The sequence below is a fragment of the Periophthalmus magnuspinnatus genome, chromosome 15 (genome assembly GCF_009829125.3).
Source record: "Periophthalmus magnuspinnatus isolate fPerMag1 chromosome 15, fPerMag1.2.pri, whole genome shotgun sequence".
Taxonomy (NCBI): Eukaryota; Metazoa; Chordata; class Actinopteri; order Gobiiformes; family Gobiidae; genus Periophthalmus; species Periophthalmus magnuspinnatus.
In genome coordinates this window covers 29,429,464-29,446,825 of record NC_047140.1, presented here as the reverse complement: position 1 = coordinate 29,446,825, position 17,362 = coordinate 29,429,464, and the positions used below count along the sequence as shown (strand labels likewise).

At 39.4% G+C, this 17,362-nt stretch overlaps 1 long non-coding RNA gene across 1 annotated transcript in view; it reads left to right on the top strand.

The window, feature by feature from the left end:
• Window positions 1-6,559, top strand: part of LOC117382698 (uncharacterized) — a 45,675-nt gene extending 39,116 nt beyond the window's left edge. The window contains exon 4 of the long non-coding RNA XR_004542331.2: window positions 3,251-6,559. This is a non-coding gene — a long non-coding RNA (uncharacterized LOC117382698). The remainder of the gene's footprint in view (window positions 1-3,250) is intronic.
• The last annotated feature ends 10,803 nt before the right edge of the window (window positions 6,560-17,362 follow it).

Below are 17,362 nucleotides of genomic sequence, written 5' to 3'. Positions count from 1 at the left end.
TGCCAGGACCTCTCAGCTGACAGGACCTCACATCTGACAGGACCTCACATCTGCCAGGACCTCACAGCTGACAGGACCTCTCAGCTGACAGGACCTCTCAGCTGACAGGACCTCACATCTGACAGGACCTCACATCTGACAGGACCTCACATCTGACAGGACCTCACATCTGCCAGGTCCACCCACAGGACAAAGCTCTGGAATTTAAATGAATCATCCGTCGTCTTAAAGTAACAGTGACTTTGAAAATGTGTTTAGTTACAGATAGTGGTACAAATATGAGGTATCTGTACTTTACTTAGAAGTATATTTAAACAGGATACTTTTTACTTTTACTTCACTACATTTGAGAGCAGTATCTGTACTTTCTTCTCCACTACATTTCTGGACAGGACTGAAAAGTAAAAGTTTTTTTTTATTTTTTTATACAAAACAAAAAACACAAATTTGTATCAAAATCACTACATTTAATGCCTTATATGTCCTCAAAAACTGCAGGAAATATTATTACTTTTTTATCTTTAAGTACTTTTTAAACAACGTGTAGTTAAGTAGATTTTTTCTTGTGATACTTTTACTTTTTGCCCATGTGTACTTTTACTTCAGCAACAAAATCGAGTTCTTCTTACATCACTGATTACAGAATACTGAATACTTTCCATAAAATGTACGTTGTAATGTAATCCGTTACCAATCAGAGTACTTTCTTCTGAGTACTTAGAACACTTGGTACATGGTAATAATGACAACGTGCATGTATACTGTACTTGTACTTGTACTTGTACTACGACAGCCCGACGGAGCAGATGGTTTTGTCTGTGGGAGTGGGGTTTAAAATGGCATCATCCTAAAGAGACGTGCAGTTTGTCAGGCGAGCTCATGGAGTGATGTCATCCTTAGGCCCCTCCCCCTGATCTCTTCGCCCAGATAAAGACACTGTAGAACTTTGTGCAGTACTATATATACGTAAATTGTGTATTTTTATCAGAAAACAAGACTGAACTCTGAAATTTACTGAAATGGTGTGTGGCGGCGGTGGTGGAAGAAGAAGTACAAGTATTCAGCTGTGTTTCTTAAGTAAAAGTACAGATATTAGACCAGAAAATACTTAAATAAAAGTAAAAGTAGCACATGAAAAAATCAACTTGAGTAAAAATATTGAAGTACCCGTTTAAAAATGTACTTAAAGAGTAAAAAGTAAGTATTTAATGCCGATTTTGAGTCTTTTAAAGCTTGAAATGTGGTGATTTTGATAAAGATTTGAGATTTTTTTTCCTGTTTTTATTTCTAGATTTTTGTTTTGCTCAAACTACAAAAATGTTAAAAATAAACCCTCAGCCTTTTCAGCAGGTCTCAGGTGATAAAAAATAAACTAAAAAATTTAATAAAAAATATTTTTAGTAGAAAGTACAGATACTAGAGCAAACAAAATACTCAAGTAAAAGTAAAAGTAGCACATGAAAAAATCAACTTGAGTAAAAGTATTGAAGTACTTGTTGAAAAATGTACTTAAAGAGTAAAAAGTAAGTATTTTGCGCAGATTTTGAGTCTTTTAAAGCTTCAAATGTGGTGATTTTGATAAAGATTTGAGCTGAATTTTCAACAGAAACAACTGAATCGTTTTTATTTGTTAAACTATGAACGTGTTAAAAATAAACCGTCAGTCTTTTCAGCAGGTCTCAGGGAATAATAAAAAATACTTTTACTTTTCAGTCCTGTTCAGAAATGTAGTATAAAGTACAGATACTGCTCTCAAATAAGTAAAAGTAAAAAGCATCCAGTTTAAAATGTACATAAACAAAGTACAGACACTTAAATGTTTACTTAAGTACAATATTTTACTACTTTGTGATGTGGTAGCAGGTTGCTGAGGTGCATTGTGGGTAGTTAAACGAAGGCCCCGTCTGCACACGAGTTCTCACACACACACACACACACACACCTATAACCCGTGAGTGTGTGGCGCTTGGAGACGTTTTGAAGAGTTTTGTCACGTTTGCCACATGTTTTTCTCGAGAGACCGTCCAGTTTTATGACCAGACTCCAGACCACAGAAACACACAGATCCAAAGCCTGAGAGCTGTTAAAATTCCACTGGACAAACAGGGACGTCCTAATGGAAACACCACGAGCTATCTTTAGAAACATATATTTATTTTATTATTTACACATTGTGTTTTTTAACTCTTCAGAATGAATCATTATAATTAACAATAGGTGTGAGTGATATTATTATTTTATTTTTTCCTGATGACAAAATTCAAATGATATCTTGGTGGAAACATGACTTTAAATATTGTGGATTTTACAGATTACAATACAGGCCTGTTTTATATATATATTTTTATTTATTTATTATAGTAACACTATTATTTATTTATTTATATTTTATTTTATTTTTTTATTTGTCTATTTATTTTCTTTTCTTTATTATTTATTTATCTATTTATTTTGTATGTATTTATTTATTTTTTATACATTTATTTGTTTTTATTTATTATTATATATTATTTCTTTATATATTTTTAGTTATCTATTTATTTAATTTTTTATTTATCTATTTTTTCATTTATTTATTTATTTTTTATTTATTTTTTTATGTATTTATTTTATTTATTTATTTATATTTTTTATATATGTATTTGTTTTTATTTATTTATATATTTTCATTTATTTATTAATATTTATTTATTTATAAAAGACAATGCAATGTGTGTTTTTTGATCCATTTCAAGTCCCATTCACACAAACATCCCACTTTTTATCTGTTCTGTGGGATCAAAAATGACCAAGGAACACAATGCACACTCCCCTCCTTCTGGACGTTGTTGAATAGTCCTGAAAAACCCTCACATTTTACGTTCTGAAACACATTTTTGAATAGTTCTGTTGTGTTTTCAAAGTCTCCTTGTTCACTGCCGCAGACTCTTCTCCTGCAGCTCGTAAATATTTCACAGTGGGGTGTATAGATTATGTTTTATAATTGGCTTAAGCTGCGGCTCGTGGGAGTGTGTGATGAATATTTTATGGCGCAGAAGCCAGTGTTAACTTGTTTAAAGCTTCACGTTGCGTTTGAGCGGCTCGGACGACCTGAGCGCCGCCTCTGTAGAACAAACACACGTGGATTTAAGCAGCACGGAGGTTAAAACGGGTCCAGTCCCAGAATATCCCACCGCTCATGTCAGAGGAATGAGCTAATGAGCCGCACGGAGTGACCTTTGTGACCTTTGTGTTTGTCCTTTCGTTTCAGTTGGTGCTGACTCAGGCCGGGGCGGTGACATCATCATCATGAGACCGCAGCTGCTCCTCCTGGGACGTCCCGTGGGTCACTTTACGGGGCAGTGGCAGGAGGGTAGTGTGATGTGTCAAGAGTAAGTACAAAAATAGCCTTGATATTGTTAAAAATCCTTTGTTCATGAATTAAAAAGTTGTGTCTGTGCAAAGATTTGATCTGATCCTTCAAATTGAAATAAAAATGATTATTTGGAATTACGCAAATGAGTTATTATTTCATTTTTTTTAAAGATTTCTCATTGCTTTAGTTTGTGTTTATGCCAGATGCCCTTCCTCGCTTTGGCTCTGTAACATTAAATTTAGAAAGTTCTGTTGGTTTAGTGGGTCGAGTCACATACGAGTCACATACCCCCCCCCCCCCCCCCCCCCCTGAGTGGTATGATCCGCAGACATGAGGTAATACCCCCCCCCCCCAACTAAGAGCCAAACAGGACAGTGGAAAGATCAACCCCGAGTCACCAGTGAAGTGATGATTTACACATGTATTTATTTATCTGAGTAAACCAAACTGTGTTGTAGAAAGTTCCAGAAGGAAGGTCAGTACAATGTGTGAAGTGAAAGAAGAAATAAAGTTACTTCATAATAGTAATAAAAATAAAACATTCAGTGTTTTACAGCAAAGAGCAAATCACCAAGTGTTTGTCAAAACATTTTCATCACAAAATATAAATCCAATCCTAAAACTGCATTTGTCCAAAGCAGGTTTATATTTGATCTGTGAATAGTTTGTTATATAAAATAACACTAATAAAATCTGCCCAGCCACTGTCCTGTATATCATACTATATATTATACTGTATACTATACTGTATATCATACTGTACATTATACTGTATATTTTCCTGTATATTATACTGTATATTTTCCTGTATATCATACTGTATATCATACTGTATATTTTCCTATATATTTTCCTGTATATTGGCACCAGTTCATCACCTCAAACCCCGTCTCAGACAGTGACATGTACATAAACAGAGTACATGTACATGTAAATGATGGATGTTCTTTATAGTGTCTTCACTGTGCACCTGTAGGACTGTTGTATGTACTACACTGTACATGTACACATACTGTGTACACATACAGTGTACATATATTGTGTAGATATACATGTGCATAGACCTGATGGCTGGACTTTACACTGCCCTCGCTGAACCTGCAGTACTGTACTGCACTGTACTGCACTCTACAGTACTGCACTCTACAGTACTGTACTGCACTGTACTGCACTCTACAGTACTGCACTCTACAGTACTGTACTGCACTGTACTGCACTCTACAGTACTCTACAGTACTGCACTCTACAGTACTGCACTGCACTGCACTGCACTGTACTGCACTGCACTGCACTCTACAGTACTGCACTGTACTGTACTGTACTGCACTGCACTGCACTGTACTGTACTGTACTGCACTCTACAGTACTGCACTGTACTGTACTGTACTGCACTGCACTGCACTGTACTGTACTGTACTGCACTCTACAGTACTGCACTGTACTGTACTGCACTGCACTGCACTGTACTGTACTGTACTGCACTCTACAGTACTGCACTCTACAGTACTGCACTGCACTGCACTGCACTGTACTGTACTGTACTGCACTCTACAGTACTGCACTGTACTGTACTGTACTGTACTGTACTGCACTCTACAGTACTGCACTGTACTGCAGTGTTGCATAACTCTGTACAGTTGGTGTGATCCTTGTGTAAATCCTGGGCCTGGGGCCGTTGTCTGTCACTCAGGCTCTGCCCACATAAAGTGGATCTGGTCTGATACTTTTGTGTATTCGTTGTCCTGTTGTGCCTGCAGCTCTGTGTTCGTGTGTCCTCGTGTGAACTCGAGCCGACGGCTCTTATTTTCTCTGAAAAACATCCTCAAAAACATGTTTTTATCTCTGCTCATCAAAGACAGAGACAGACAGTGAGGCAAAATTAGCATTGAGTCTGGAGTTATTTTTCTTTTCAACGAAACGTGTTATAAATAAAATAATCTGGGTGGAATGAAAAATATTTGAGACTTTGAGTTGGTGGTGATGGACTCTGGAGAACTCTGCTCTTCACAGTATCATGAATGTTTATACGAGCTCCAGTGTTTCAATATATTTATTTATTTCAGTCATGAAGCAAGAAACATGGAATTAAGTGGCAAAGAAACAAGAGTAAATTTGCTTGACTAAATATTTTTTGACGAAGTAAAGGGAGGATTCTTTGAGAGGGCGTGTCCAGACTTCTGTCCGGTCGTGTAGTTTGACCTTGTGTTTTTTAATACACACACGACGCACAGGAGACTTTATGAGCAAAGTGTTGATTAGAAAGAAAAAGCACAAACTGATCCAAGATGCTACTTCAAATATCTGTTTACAGCATCACAGCCAAACATGTGAAAGCCAATTCCCCTTCAGCACTTCCTCCTTTTACACGTGTTTCACTGGCACCAGCAGCGACGACACGAGCACAAACACACAACACACAACACACAACACACACAACGCATACAACACACAAACACACAAACACACAACGCACACAACACACAACACACATCACATGTATGAAGCAAAAAGGAAAAGGTAAATAATAAAACATAAATAAATATGTTTTATATTCAAATCCTGCTTTGTCGAAAAATATTTAGTAACACGTTCAAGATTTGGACAGAACCTCTCATTTTATGTTTTTTTGTAATTTATTTTTACTTATTTCTACATTTTATACACACAGAATACTTCAAATATATGTAAAATTTATGGAATTATATAGATGAGTTGGTCAAATTAAGTCGTTTTAAAAGTGCTGTGTGAATAAACTCGAATTGAAAGAAAAAAAGGGGAAAAAAAGTTTTCTACATAACAGAAGTGGAACAAATCAAGTCTCAAGTCTTTTGCTTCAGGTCCAAGTCGAGTCCCGAGTCACAAACAGGTCCAAGTCGAGTCCCGAGTCACAAACAGGTCCAAGTCGAGTCCCAAGTCACAGACGAGCGAGTCCAAGTCGAGTCCCGAGTCACAAACAGGTCCAAGTCGAGTCCCAAGTCACAAACAGGTCCAAGTCGAGTCCCGAGTCACAAACAGGTCCAAGTCGAGTCCCGAGTCACAGACAAGGCCAAGTTGATTCCTGTTGAGTCAGTAGCCCTCAAGTCCAAGTCAAGTCCAAGTCCTCTACTCTGAGCTTCAAGTCATTTCAAGTCTTCAAACCGAAACACCAAACACAGCTCACATTTTTGCAATTTATATGATTTTGTCTTGGTCCACGTTTCTAAAGTTTCTAAACTTCTTAGACAAATCAAGTAAAGATTTATATTTTTGAGGAGAAACATCAAGTCATCTCAAGTGCCAGGGCTCAAGTCCAAGTCAAGTCCCGAGTCACTGACCCTCAAGTCCAAGTCCAGACCAAAGTCTTTGTCCAGTTTATTAAGTCTCAAATCACCAAAATAGTGACTCAAGTCTGGCTCGAGTCCAGGTCAAGTCCATATGTTTCTTCATATTTCTGACGTGTTCTGTAAAAAAAAAGGAGTAAAAATAAATAAAAAATGACTTGACTGGTGTAGTCTGGAGGCGTTTATTTCTTAAAGTGTTCGCACGGGGCAGGTGTCGGGTTCAGGAGTCAGTTTTGTGTTAAGACTATTTTGAAATTATCTCCGGTGTAAATCTTTTAACACGTTTTTTTTTTTCCTTTCCTCTTTTGCGCAGGGCAGTCTATTGTGAAAGACTTATCTCAAGAGTTCAACGTCAGTGGTTACTTTTCATGTCAGTGTGTCGGGTTTACTGCGTGTGTGTGTGTGTGCGTGTGTGTAGCCGTGCATGTGTAGTGTGTAGTACTAGCGTGTACTCGTGTAGTGCAGTGTGTACTCGCTGTGCTGCAGACATGCCTGGGCGTATTCTGCCTCTGCTCTGACTGAAGGCAAAAAGTGGAGTTTGTTAGTCCACTGAGGCGTGTAATCCGGATTAATCTGAAGATGAACACAAAAAAAAACAGAAACACTTTAGATTTTTATAGTAATTACACTTTTATAGCTCATAATAATAATAATAATACTGTTTGAATGTTTTAAGGCAGCACAGGGGCAGCGGTGGATGAAGTACTAAAGTTTATTGCTCAAGTAAAATTTAAATATCACATAAAAAAAAATCTCCAGGGGCGTCAGACTTGTGGGGGGTAAAGGGGACTGTCTCCCGGGGGCCCAGTGCAAAAGGGGCCCCTCGCAAAGCCTGTAAAGTGTGTTTTTTATTAGACAAATGTAGTGTAGCCGAGTAAAAGTATCTAAGTACCTGTTTAAAAAATGTACTTTAAGAATAAAAAGTACATTTCTCACAGATTTTCACAGTGTTATTCATTTGTTAAAGTGAAAATGTTGTGTATTTATTTTTTGCGCAAACCCGAAGCTTCAACTCGAAAATTTTAGTCCAGATGTTTCCACGAACATAAAAAAAACAAAACTCAAATCATATGAAAAGTACTTTACTACTTGTACTTGTAGCTTCCACCACTGCACAGAATAAACTGCTCATTTCTATCGTTTTGTCTCATTTCAAACTGTTTTGATTCCGATACCGTTACTTTAAATATCTGCAGATCCCTGATATCGACCGATACCAGAGCACAGACTGAGAACAGTGTTTATTTCGTTTAAACAAAAATAAAATAAGACAAAACTGATCCAAATGTGTTATGTAGCTGTGTCGGTTTGTGTAAATAAAATTCAAACATTATGAGACTTTCTGGGTCGATTATGAGCAGTGCGTAGTCTTATATATCGACTGAACTGATATTTAGAAGTCGATATCTGATACCAGCATTGGACCAGTGTATCTGCAGTGATTAGATTTGAGCAAATACCTTATATCATAAAATAAAAACACACCATGTCTTCACTCTCAAAACATGATGGATTGAGTCTTTTGATTCACTTTCTTCACAGAAGTTAAACTACAGTGAAACTTTGTGATTAAAAAAAACAACACACACAGGCAGCGCTAATGTCCTGCGTTTATTAAAAGCTCAAGTTTAACAAATATAAAGCAACGTCCGACCACAATATTCAAAACTGATTCACAACAGTGTTTTTTTCTGACTTTTTTCTGACAGGACCATTTAACTTTTTATATTATTTATAATATTATTTACTATTATTATTATTATTATTACATTGTATTATTTCTATGTTTATTTTGTATTTATTTTGTCTTTATTGTGTATTTATTATTATTACTTTTATTACTATTATTATTATTATTACTTTTATTATTATTATTATTATTATTATTATTATTATTATTATTATTATTATTATTATTATTATTACCTTTATTACTTTTATTACTGTTATTATTATTATTATTATTATTATTATTATTATTATTATTATTATTATTATTATTATTATTATTATTATTACTACAATGTTATTTCTATATATTTATTTTGTATTTATCTTGTCTTTATTGTGTATTTATTATTATTACTACTGTTATTATTATTGATATTATCTCATTTTTCTCTTCTGTGTATAAACTCATCTGGGGATAACTGTAGTTGGATTATAATCTGTACAGCTGCAGTTGAGAACAATACTTAAATAAAAACATGACTCCTCTGTTTCCTGTTCGCAGGTGCTCGTCTACAGACCAAGTAAAAGCATAAATATTCGTACTGAGGTCGTGTATCTTTGCCCCGGTCATGATTTCGATATTTCCGGGCAGTGTGGGACGCAGCTGGCACTACTCCACTTTCCATTTGTGTTTGAGGTTTGGGGTTCAATCTCAGGACACGGCTGCAAAACGCACGTCACATGACCTCCCCAGAGTGTACTGATCACGTCCAGTCAATTGTGTAGTACTATTTAGTATTTGAGTAGTAAATTATTAATGTGTAAGAATAGTACACAACATTTACTGCAGTGTTTGAAAGCAACAAAGTACAATTTGTAAAGTATTTAAGTAGAATTTGTAGGTTTTTGTACTCTAAAGTGATTTTACAGTGGATACTTTTTACTTTTACTTCACTACATTTGAGAGCAAAATCTGTACTTTCTCCTACTACTACATTTTTGAACAGGACTGGAAAGCAAAAATACTTTTCATATGATTTTGTGAGGGATTATTTTTACCACTTTTGCGGAAACATCCTGACTAAAGTTTTCGAGTTTAAAAATAAAAATAAAATAAAAAAACACAAGAAAAATGAAGAAACTGATGCATATTGTTACTTTTGACCCAAATATATATCATTTTACATCCATATTACTTCATTTAACGCTTAAAGACTTTCACTTTTTAGTCTTAAAGTGCATTTTTAAACAGATACTTCAATACTTTTACTTAAATAACACTTATTTTATCCATCACTGGTCACACGTGTGCACAGAGTAAATATTTTTAACGAGTTTTGAGCGAGTTTTTATCTGCATTTAACGACGTCACAGTTATCCGGCTAACAACTAACTGTAAAATATAAAATTAATGATTAAAACTGAATTTTAGAAGCTGTTTGTATCACGTTTTGTTACATCAGAATGTGTTTTTAAGGCTGGTCGGGTGTGATAAAACAAGATTTCATTGAACGTACAGTATTTGCTTCGTGTCGGTAGTAAAAGATAAACACGAGTTGTGATGTTTTATCTAAAATGTGATAATGTGGCGTCTCTGCGTTCATCTGCACCTGTGTTTGCCCATCGTGAGTCACGAGATACGACATGAGAACATCTGCAAATCTGTGAGAAAGGAAGTCGTGTTAGTGCCCCACCCTGACGCTGGACTGGAACTGGACCAAAGGTGTAGTATTTTTGAATTTATAAACTCCAACAATGGGTTTTTGTGTTTTGTTTTTGAGTTAAACAGCATTTCACACATTCATTCATCAGCGTTAGCATTAATAATATAGATCTGACACTGAGGAACTACTTTCTTTCTGGAAAATTTAAACAAAAAAAGGGAATTGCAATTTGTGATATGTTGAAATGTACGATTCAGTTCCATCGTGAGCAACTCCAGGAGCAATAAATCTTTAGACTTTTTGTGCGTGTGTCGCTCTGTAACTATAATCTGTGACACCTGTGGATCGTTATGTTATAATTTGCACATTTTAAATCGCAATATTCATCTAAAAATAATAACAACAAAGAGCCGTGTCGCAGCTCTTTGTTGACGCAGTGGATTTTTTTTGTCATTTGTACCAAAACGACGACGCAACCCTCCCGAATCCTACGAGCATCAGCGATTAAGAAGATAAAACTGGAGAATGAAGTGCGTGCGTCACTGTGGGTTTGTACCTGAGACTGATCATGTCCAGTGTCTCGCTCTAAAACCTTCAAATCAGGCAGGAAATCTGAGGTAATAATGGACTCAGACTTGAACTTAACAGTCACATCAAATCAATAACATCTGCAGCTTTTTACCATTTAAAAAACATTGCAAAAATCGAATTTATACTGTCAAATCCAGACTTAGAGAGACTTATCCTGCATTTGTCTCCAGTAGATTAGACGACTGTAACGTCCTGCTCACTGGACTCTCCAAACGAGCCACAGAACAGAACATCCAGAACATCCAGAACATCCAGAACATCCAGAACATCCAGAACATCCAGAACATCCAGAACATCCAGAACACTGCTGCTCGGGTCAGGACTAGAACCAGGAAGTACTTCACACATGTGTCCTGTGGCTCAGGTCTCTGGCTCCTGTGGCTCAGAGACTTTAAAGCAGCTCTGGACCAGCACCAAAGAACAACTCCCACATGAGCCACATGAGCCACATGAGCCACATGAGCCACATGAGCCATCTCACACTCTGAGACTAAACCAGGACTAAACCTGGACTAAACCAAGACGGAACCGGGACTAAACCAGGACTGAACCAGGACTAAATCAGGACTAAACCAGGACTAAACCAGGACTAAACCAGGACGAAATCAGGACTAAATCAAGACTAAACCGGGACTAAACCGTGACTAAACTGGGACTAAACCGGGACTAAACCGAGACTAAACCGGGACAAAATCGGGACTAAACTGGGACTAAACCAGGACTGAACCTGGACTAAACCAGGACTAAATCAGGACTAAACCGGGACTAAACCAGGACTAAACCAGGACTAAACCAGGACTAAACATGGGGAGTCAGTGTTTGAGTTTTATGATAAAACCTGGAACAATCTTCCTGAAGATGTGAGACTGAAACGTTTTTATTCTGCACTTTTCTGCTTTAATGTTAATTTTATGATGATTATTTGTGATTATTTATGTTTTGATTTGTGTGAATTACAAATTGTGCTGTACAAATAAACTTGCCTCGATCGGCAACGTGGCATCTTGAAAATAAACGATTAAAAATGTCTCTCCAAATACAACTTTGTATGAGCAAATGGTGAATCAACTATAACGTGTTTAAAGTCCATTTTTCAGAACAGGTCTGATTTGCATTTGTGATGTTCCTAAAATATGAACTGATAAACTAACACAAGAATCTAATACTTTTCAGAACATGTTTGTAGATCTGAGCTGCAGGTACAACAAGATCTTCCATAAAAATACAAGACACTGTGATATTTGGACGTTCTCGTGTCTAAAAATACTTTCAGCCTTTGTGATTTGATGCTCCAGCTGTGATTTTGATTCTGATAAACATTAAACAGATCAGTCCTGCTTTAGACCGTCTCTCTGACCCTCTGTGTTCACACTTATTCAGACGATTCGTGAACGTCTGGAACCGGATCTAATTTTTTTCAATCTTTTCTTTCTAATTTCTAAGCATTTTCAAACTATTTAACATTAAACCAACACGAGAATGAGCTCAGAAGCGGAACAGGCGACACGAATGAGAGATTTGTGCACAAAAAAACTCATTTTTCGTCATAATAACAGCTAGTTTTTAAATTATTATTATTGTAGTGCGGTGTTTTATTTCGATTTTGAATATTTTAAAGGGTAAAAACTCTCCCACTCTCAGTTTGAACCATTTTAAATACATCTGTGATTAGTTTGTTGTTAAAATGAGTTCTCACATTGGCTTCTGTCATGTAATTAAATAGTAAAAGAGCCAGTCTTGTTAACCGGCTCCGAAAGATTCGAATCCAACAAAAGAGCCGAAAGTCCCATCACTCTCTGGGCGCAGGGTGAAGCCAATTTGATGATGCAACCGGAGTTTAAGACCAGAACGCTCCTCTGAACACGCTCACCGCCAGCTCTCTGCTTTTATAGCGTCTCTGAAATAGCTCGGCCAACCAGAGCGCAGTCTGCCGCCGCTCGGACGTGTCAGGGCTGGAACGGCCCCGTGGCAGAGTGGTTAGCCCTCCGGCATCCTCACAGGTGTGTTAGACCAGCTCGGCGCCGCGTAGTTCCGCAGATACAACAGTCACGATAACACATTTGGAAGCTCGATATATCACTGACGATAAACGATAGTATTGCAAAAGCGACTTTAACCCGCAAAAACTATTATAAATCTACAATATTGTTAAAATGAAACTGTTTAGCGCCGAGTTTGCATCTGTAACGAGTCACACGAGCTAGGAATTCAATCTTTTATGGCGCAAATCTAGTCATATAGTCAAAAAAAATAACCAAAAATGACCCGGTAGTGCAACGAAAAAGTGCTAAAGACGCTAAAAAATATCATTCGAGCTTTTATACGTTGAAAAAATGGTTTGAGACGGGAGTTTTGTTGGGAAAATCCATGCATCTTTGAACAACAATGGGGGCTCTATATTCTATTTTTAACTCGATCCAGGGCAACAGTATTGTTAGCCAGTATGCTAACAGCCTGTTCACTCATTAGCACCAACGTTAGCTCCTCTGAACACACCCACTGCAGCTCTCTGCTTTTATAGCCTCTCTGAAATAGCTCAGCCAATCAGAGCCCAGTCTGCCGCTTAAGGCTGGTACAGATTGGTGGCAGAGTGGTTAGCCCTCCTGCATCATTACGGGGAAGTTGCGGGTTAGATTCTTAGACAACACTCACAAGAACCTCTGCACCTGACGTTTTTGCGACACAGTTTGGACGCTGGCCCACAGTTGAACCCAGAAGCCTTTGCAGAGAGAATGAGGAAGTGCGTGTACCCTCCTGTGGTCACTGCGACAGGCCCACGTGCTGACCGTCGGGAGATAAAGACGTCGCTGCGACAGGCCCACGTGCTGACCGTCGGGAGATAAAGACGTCGCTGCGACAGGCCCACGTGCTGACCCTCGGGAAATAAAGATGGCGCAGTTGTAATTCTACTGAACAGTTAAAGGTACAGTATCGAACTGTGGCTGTAAACACAAAGTTCCCCAAAGAGACAGATACAGGTTTTATGCCAAATTATCAAACAATATCGCCCCGGACCTCACTCTGGAACAGACTTCAGTTATGACGGGGAAAATAAAACCAAATAAAACCATAAGTGTCACTATATGGAGCTGAAGTGAGTTTAAATGTGTAGAAAAAGTGAGAACTTTACTAAGTGTAATACTCTACATGGACCAGCAGCAAAGACACACTCTGAGGACTGAACCAGGACTAAACCAGGACTGAACCAGGACTGAACCAGGACTGAACCAGGACTAAACCAGGACTGAACCAGGACTGAACCAGGACTGAACCAGGACTGAACCAGGACTGAACCAGGACTGAACCAAGACTGAACAAGGACTAAACCAGGACTAAACAAGGACTGAACCGGGACTGAACCAGGACTAAACCGGGACTGAACCAGGACTGAACCAGGACTGAACCGGGACTGAACCAGGACTAAACCGGGACTTAACCAGGACTGAACCAGGACTGAACCGGGACTGAACCAGGACTAAACCGGGACTTAACCAGGACTGAACCAGGACTGAACCAGGACTAAACAAGGACTGAACCGGGACTGAACCAGGACTAAACCGGGACTTAACCAGGACTGAACCAGGACTGAACCGGGACTGAACCAGGACTGAACCGGGACTTAACCAGAACTGAACCGGGACTGAACCAGAACTGAACCGGGACTGAACCAGGACTAAACCAGGACTGAACCCGGACTAAACCAGGACTGAACCCGGACTGAACCAGGAATAAACCGGGACTGAACCGGGACTGAACCAGAACTGAACCAGGACTGAACCGGGACTGAACCAGAACTGAACCGGGACTAAACCAGAACTGAACCGGGACTAAACCAGAACTGAACCAGGACTAAACTTGGGGAATCAACATTTCAGTTTTCTGCAGCTGAAATAATTATGATTTTATTACAAAAACAAACCTTGTGTCTCATTGACCTTGAGTCTCTTTAGATTCTTTCACTCAGCCCTTCGTTTCATAACAGTTTAAATGGTTTAAACCAGACATGGGCAAACTACGGCCCAGGGGCCACACACGGCCCTTTGAGCTTATTAATCCGGCCCACCAAACGTCACCAAATTATATTAAAATAGGTGAGGGCAAATCTTGTTCAAAGTTTTTCTGCTGTTTATTTAACTGAAATTTTCGACTCCACTGTGGCCCCACCCCTGATTTAAACCATCACTGTCTCTGTGGAAAAGGAGGTTTAACACAAGAGCTCATGATTGTTTAAGATGTTTAAAAACGGAACGATAAAGAGGAGGAGAAGAGGAGTACGGAGGGAGGAGAGGAGAAGAGAGGATGAGGAGTATTGGGGAGAGGGGGAAGAGAAGAGATGGAGGAAAAACTTTCAAAAACGTCTAAAAACTGGACCAGAACTGAAATGGGGAAAAACGCTTTTGGTTTTTCTGCTTCCCTAAAAATACAACACATTTGAAGCTCGTGTAAAACAGAACTTTAATAATGTGAAGATAAACATTTATAATCAACCTGCTCCTGTTTTTAATGTTTTTGTTTTTGTTTCGTTTGTCTGGTGTCATTAGACTCTCTCTGCACAAACCAAAAGTTACACAAAGTTCCTGCGTGTACTTTATGTGTACTTTAAGTGTACTTTATGTGTACTTTATGTGTACTCTATTGTTGTAACTGTACAGCTGTGTATCTGTGACTCAGTGTCATGTGTGAAGCTTCACCTGACGCTTTTTCTTTCCCTTTGGCAAAACTCAACAACGACCTGCTGCTTTTAAAGCTCGTCTAAAATACCTCAGCCAATCACAGGCCAGCATGAAATGAAACGCTCACCTGTGAGTCAGAGCGGAGGAGGAGGAGGAGTGAGAGAGGAGAGAGGGAGGGAGAGAGGGAGGAGAGAGGGAGGGGAGGAGGAGGAGCGTGTGAGAGAGGAGAGAGGGAGGAGAGGAGGGGGAGCGTGTGAGAGAGGAGAGAGGGAGGAGAGAGGGAGGAGAGGAGGAGGAGAGGAGGAGGAGCATGTGAGCAGAGGAGGAGTGAGAGAGGAGAGGGAGGAGAGGAGGAGGAGCGTGTGAGAGAGGAGAGAGGGAGTGAGAGAGGGAGGGGAGGAGGAGGAGAGGAGGAGGAGCATGTGAGAGAGAAGAGAGGGAGTGAGAGAGGGAGAAGAGGAGGAGGAGCATGTGTGCAGAGGAGGAGTGAGAGAGGAGAGAGGGAGTGAGAGAGGAGGAGAGGGGGAGGAGAAGAGAAGAGAGGGAGGAGAAGAGAAGAGAGGGAGGAGAGGAGGAGGAGCATGTGAGCAGAGGAGAGACGAGAGAGGGAGTGAAAGAGGAGGAGAGGGAGGAGAGGAGGAGGAGCATGTGAGCAGAGGAGGAGTGAAAGAGGATAGAGGGAGTGAGAGAGGGAGGAGAGGAGGAGGAGCGTGTGAGAGAGGAGAGAGGGAGGAGAGAGGAGGAGAGAGGGAGGAGAGGAGGAGGAGAGGGGGAGGAGAAGAGAAGAGAGGGAGGGGAAGAGAGGGAGGAGAGGAGGAGGAGCATGTGAGCAGAGGAGGAGTGAGAGAGGAGAGAGGGAGTGAGAGAGGGAGGAGAGGTGGAGGAGAGGAGAAGAGAAGAGAGGGAGGAGAGGAAGAGGAGCATGTGAGCAGAGGAGGAGTGAGAGAGGAGAGAAAGAGTGAGAGAGGAGGAGAGGGAGGAGAGGAGGAGAGAGGCAGAGGAGAGGAGGAGGGGGGAGTGAGAGGAGGAGAGAGGGAGTGAGAAGAGGAGAGAAGGAGGATAGGAGGAGAGAGGGAGGAAAGGAGGAGAGAGAGGAAAAGAGGAGAGAGGGAGGAGAGGAGGAGAGAAGAGCTTTTAATACAAGATCTCATGATTTTCTACTTTTAAGAAATGAACAATAGAGCGGATGAGAGCGAGAGGAGGAGAAGAGGAGGACTGAGGGAGGAGAGGAGAAGAGAGGAGGAAGAGTACTGGGGAGAGGGGGAAGAGAAGAGGTGGAGAAGAACTTTTAAAAACTTCTAAAAACTGTCTGTAACACATTTGAAGCTCGTGTAAAACTGGAGCCACTGCAGAACTTTAATAAAGTGAAGATAAACATTTATAATCAACCTGCTCCTGTTTTTCATGTTTTAAATGGAGCTGTGCAGTTATGGACTTTGTTTGATTTGTTTTGTATTGTTCAGTTTCTCTGTTTGTGTCATTGAACTCTCCCTGCAGAAACCAAAAGTTACACAAACGTTCCTGTGTTTACTTTATTATTGTACTGTACAACTGTGTATCTGTGACTAAGTGAGCTGATATTTTTAAATCTGAGGTATTTAAAGCTAAAATACTTCAGCAGTACCATAAAATAACCCACACCTGAGGCACATTGACGTGTAAAAGTGAGACGGTGAGTCAGGGGGACGAGGGGATGCACTCGAGCTGATCCTGAAAAACATCTTCACTTCATTAGGCAACGGAGTCTGATTGGTTAAACTGCTGAGAACGAAACATGACCGGATATTTGCTGCTGAAACTTGCAAAAAGAAAGAGATACACGCTTGAATATTTGAAATCCAGTCCCTCTTTGAGTCTTTAAGTTCTTATTTTTTACATTTATATAAACTGGCCACACACATCTTGTTAAAATGACGTTTAAAGTGCACGTAATACGCTATTTTCTGATCTATGTTATAATTTCCTCATCACAAACAGACCTGGAGTTGTGTTTTTTTGCTTCATTCACACACATTTAACAGACAAAACCTGCAAATTTAGGCTGCGTTCTTCTCTCAAACCGGAAAAAAAATCAGTTCCACCTTGTGA